This window comes from Hemitrygon akajei, chromosome 14 (genome assembly GCF_048418815.1).
Source record: "Hemitrygon akajei chromosome 14, sHemAka1.3, whole genome shotgun sequence".
NCBI lineage: Eukaryota > Metazoa > Chordata > Chondrichthyes > Myliobatiformes > Dasyatidae > Hemitrygon > Hemitrygon akajei.
In genome coordinates this window covers 99,190,937-99,196,005 of record NC_133137.1, presented here as the reverse complement: position 1 = coordinate 99,196,005, position 5,069 = coordinate 99,190,937, and the positions used below count along the sequence as shown (strand labels likewise).

General features: G+C 48.2%; 1 long non-coding RNA gene across 1 annotated transcript; it reads left to right on the top strand.

Annotated features, from left to right (window-relative positions):
- Nucleotides 1–1,957: 1,957 nt before the first annotated feature.
- Nucleotides 1,958–4,258, top strand: LOC140739035 (uncharacterized). Its single transcript, XR_012101546.1, has 3 exons — nt 1,958–2,037; nt 2,798–2,961; nt 3,977–4,258. It is a non-coding gene; the product is annotated as an uncharacterized lncRNA (long non-coding RNA).
- Nucleotides 4,259–5,069: the final 811 nt, after the last annotated feature.

The window sequence follows — 5,069 nt, the reverse complement described above, 5'->3', positions numbered from 1 at the left end:
ACTGATCCCATCAGGGAGTAGGTACAGGAGCCTGAAGATACACACTCAATGTTTTGGGAACAACTTCTTCCCCACCACCATCAGATTTCTGAACAGTCCATGAACCATAATCACACCTCATCATTTTGGCTCTCATTAATTCATCATTTATTCTTTCAATGATTCTAATATGGTTGTTATTATATTATGGATTTGTTGAGTATGCCCGCAGGAAAATTAATATCAGGATTGTATATGGTGATATTTTTGTACTTTGATAATAAATTTACTTTGAATTTTAAATATATGTTATTATAATTTATAGTATATGGTATTTTATGTATTGCACTAGTATTCCATTAGTTTTCTCAGCCTTTGCTCTTTTCTTTATCCCTCCCCCTTCCAGTCTCACCTATCACTTTGAGTTACTCTGGCCCCCGCCCCCCACCTTTTAAGTCTATTCCTCATCTTTTTCTCTCCAGTCCTGCTGAGGGGTCTCTGCCCAACACGGCAACTGTACTCATTTCCATAGATGAAGCCTGGCCTGCTGAGCTCCTCCAGCATTTTGTGTGTGTAACACAGTCTGAAGGCAGACTGGGTAAGACAGATGTGCTGAAAGCAGTTGCAATTGTCACCATGCTTCCAGTACCATCAGAGCATGCCCACAATCCACTAATCCACACAACTTTGGAATGTGGGAAGAAACTAGAGCAGAGAGGAATTCCACATAGTCAAGGGGAGAATATACAAACTCCTTTCAGACAGTGGCAGGAATTGAACTCTGATAACTGATGCTGTACCTGTTATGGTCCGTTCCGGAGCCCGCATTCCGGGTCTTGATCCGGTCCGCGAACTCCGGACTCCGGGTCTTGTAGCCATCCCTCCTTTCACCCTTGAGCCCAATTAGGCACACCTGTGGATCATCATGTCTTGTTGGGGCTCAAGGAGGCGCACCTGATGCCCATCGGCTGGCGGTGTATATAGGGGGCTCTGGGATGGAGTGGAATTGGGGGGGTTGTTTTGTTCCTCTGGCTTGGAGTTCTTTGAGTAAGTCTGGCAGTCATCTGGGACCTAGTTTCCTTCCTATCCCTTGCCTCCCTCAGGCAAGCCTGGCTGGACTGCTGTTGCCTGGTGGGGGACTTTGCCCCTTTCCATCCCTTGCTGCTGACAGGTTGTGCCCTGCAACCTACCCAGGTGCCCTGTGACCTGCTCAGGCTCCTGTGTTCCTGCCTGGGAGGTCTGTGCCCTGCCCAGGAGTTATGTGGCCTGCCCAGAGGTCTCTGCCCCTACCTATCCCTTGCTGGTGATGGGTTGTGCTCTGCTACCTACCCAGGTGTCCTGTGACCTGCCCAGGCCCCTGTCTTCCTGCCTGGGAGGTCTGGGCCCTGCCTAGGAGTTATGTGGCCTGCCCACTGAACTCTGGGATCCTGCCTTGCCTGAACTCTAAGACTCTCCTGGAACCCCAGCATCACCTTGAATGTCATGTCCCTCATGCACACCATGGTCACCACATCTTGTCTATTGTTTAGTTGTTCCTGTCCTGCCCCTAGTACTTCAGTGCCTGTGTCCTGCACTTGGGTCCAGCCTCCTGTCCCTGATGACAGAATGACCCCCCCCCCCCCCCCCAGCATAGACCCAGCAATGCAGGCACTGGAGTCATGTTGTGTCACCCTGGGGTCCCCTATTCTCTGAACATTCCCCACCCCCACCCACCTGTATCTTCTCTACCTTTAGAGACCATCCTCAGTCACCTGGAGGCTCCCTTTGACGGGGGGGTGGTGGGGAGTACTGTTATGGTCTGGTCTGGAGCCTGCATTCTGGGTCTTGATCCGGTCCGTGGACTCCGGACTCCGGGTCTTGTAGCCGTCCCTCCTTTCACCCTTGAGCCCAATTAGTCACACCTGTGGATCATCGTGTCTTGTTGGGGCTCAAGGAGGCGCACCTGATGCCCATCGGCTGGCAGTGTATATAGGGGGCTCTGGGATGGAGTGGAGTTGGGGGATGTCCTGCCTATCCTGTTCCTCCTGATGCCCTGGCGTGGAGTTCCCCTTGTTAAAGGTGAGTTCTTCAAGTAAGTCTGGCAGTCACCCTGGACCTAGTTCCCTTCCTATCCCTTGCCTCCCTCAAGCAAGCCTGGCTGGACTGCCGTTGCCTGGTGGGGGACTTTGCGCCTTTCCACCCCTTGCTGCTGACAGGTTGTGCCCCACAACCTACCCAGGTGCCCTGTGACCTGCTCAGGCCCTGTGCTCCTGCCTGGGAGGTCTGGGCCCTGCCTAGGAGTTATGTGGCCTGCCCAGTGAATTCCAGGATCCTGCCTTGCCTGAACTCTAAGACTCTCCCGGAACCCCAGAATCACCTTGAACATAACGTCCCTCTCACACACCACATTTTGTCTGTTGTCTAGTTGTTCCCGTCCTGCACCTAGTACTTCAGTGCCTGTGTCCTGCACTTGGGTCCAGCCTCCTGTCCCCTTATGACAGTACCGCATTTTGCTAACTGCTTTGCCACTGTGCTGCCTAGAGCACCCAAACAAAACCTGCATGGCCACAAGGAGAGCATGCAAACTCCACACAGACAGCACTAGAGGTCAGGTTTGAACCTGGCTCACTGGATATGTGAGTTGGGCTCCAGCTGTGCCACATTACCACTGTTTGAATGTGGGAACTTCAGCCAGTTTGCACTCGCATGACAACAGTAGGGTGAGAGGAGGCCTAAACAGAATGGTGAGAAAGTGGAAGTTGCTCATGCACAAAGTGCATTTTCCATAGATGCTGCCTGGTCTGCTGAGATCCTCCTGTATTTTGTGTGTGTTGCTCAGATTTCCAGCACCTGCAGCTTTTCTCTTGCTTGTGAGGTGCAATTTGCTGCCATATTTGAAGTGAGCGGTGGACTTGCTGGCTGAAAGGTTATTCATGGCTGAAGGAAGATTACAGCTGGCAGTTTAACATCCAAGGATGAAGATTGTGTCGAAAGGACTGGCAGGTAGGCAAAGGGGATATATGAAGTGGCTCTTTTGCTTTAAAAAATCAAAATCAAATCCTGAAAATGAGGTGACATAGAACTGAACGATGTAGAATCCTTGTGGGTAGTTAAGAAGCTGCAAAGTAAATGACCCTGATGGGAGTTGTATACAGGCTTCTGAATAGTAGCCAGGGTCTGGGCAAATGGATGTCGGACAGGAAGTACAAAAGCATTAAGTTCCACACCACAACGCTCACACTGCCAAGACCTTCAACGATTCAGCTCTCAAACTAACTTGTACAACCCTAATCACTATCTCAGCATTGAAGAGCATGACCAATTTGCACTACAGTTGTGATGGATCAGACTGTTTAGTTTAACTTTCTTATGCTTTGTATTTTACCTATATATGTAATTAGAAACATAGAAAACATAGAGCACGATACAGGCCATTCGGCCCACAAAGCTGTGCTGAACATGTCCCTACCTTAGAACTACCTAGGCTTTTCCCATAGCCCTCTATTTTTTTAAGCTTCATGTAGACATCCAGGGGTGCAGTGGACATAGTTGTTTTTGTCACAACTCGAGCAACAGAATTTGAATGGAATTTATTGTCAGTTAGCAGATGGGTATAAGAAGGCCAAATCACACTGGACTGGGTTTCCTTTGCCTCCATTGGACCTTTATCTCTGTCTCTCTTTCTCTCCTTGTGTTTCCTACCACATGTTTCATCCTTGCAACACTTAATAAATGATTAACTAGTTTTATACCTCATCTTCTTTTAGTGTTCTTATTGTGTTGTAAACATTGTGTATAATTTATCTTCAGTTTACATTTTTCTTGAGTATTGTGTACCTGATATTAAGTGACTGTTATACTGCTGAAAGTTTTTTTTTCATTACACCTATGCATATATGTACTTGTGAACATGACAATAAATGTGACTTTAACACTGGCTTTGGCACGGCTGGGTTTCAGTGCAGCATTCCATAGCACAATTTGTTTGTACCGAACAGCCTGTTCCTACACATTGTAGGTCGTACACTCCTCCAGCTACGCGCTGGCAACCAAGCGGCCTATTCCCTCGTGGAGTTTAATTGATGGATGACGGATTACCAGATCAGTATGCACCCTTCATCCTCTGACAACCAAGATCTGCGGTGACTGGCATAATTCATTGCTGCTAACCCACCTTCTGAGGCCTGGAGTCTTTTGGAAAGGAGACTCACTCATACAGTCAGGAGGAAAGAATGGTGAATCTGGAGCGCTGACATTGTGGGGTGAGGGGGCATCTGGAAGGTTTTGGTGAAGTGTAAGAATACCCCTACAAATTCAAAGAATTTATTATTAAAGTATGTATATTTTACTATGTACAGCCTTGATGAATTTTCTTACAGGCATTTACAAGGAGAAAAGGAAAATGGATTTTACAAAATAACTACACATGGACAGACCAATGAGCACTGTGCAAAAGAGGGAAAGCAGGGCTAATACAAACAAGACTGAGAATATGAGCAACACGCACAGCAGGCCAGGCAGCACTTACGGAAAAGAGTAAACAGCCGATGTTTCGGGTCCAAACCCCTCATCAGGACTGGAAAAAAGATGAGGAGTCAGAGTAAGAAAGTAGGGGGAGGGGTGGAAGACCGCAAGGTGATAGGTGAAACTGGGGGATGGGGGGCAGGTAGGGTAGAAGTAAAGAGCTGGGAAGCTGATTGGGGAAAGAGATACAAGGCTGGAGAAAGGGGAATCAGATAGGAGAGGACAGAAGGCCATGAAAGAAAGAAGAGTGGAAGGAACATGAGAGGGAGGTGATGGGGAGGTAAAGAGATGGTGAGAGGGAAATAGGAATGGTGAGGGGGGGGCATTACTGGAAGTTTGAGAGAGCATGAACATTGATATCAGGTTGGAGACTACCCAGATGGAATATAACATGTTGCTCCTTCAGTCTGAGTCTGGCCTCCTCATGGCAGTAGATGAGGCCATGGGCTGACATGTCGGAATGGGAAGAGGAATTAAAATGGGTGACCACCAGGAGATCCCACTTTTTCTGGCAGGTGGAGCATAAGTGTTTTGGAAGCAGTCTCCCAATCTGTGTCAGGACTCACTGATATACAGGAGGCCACACC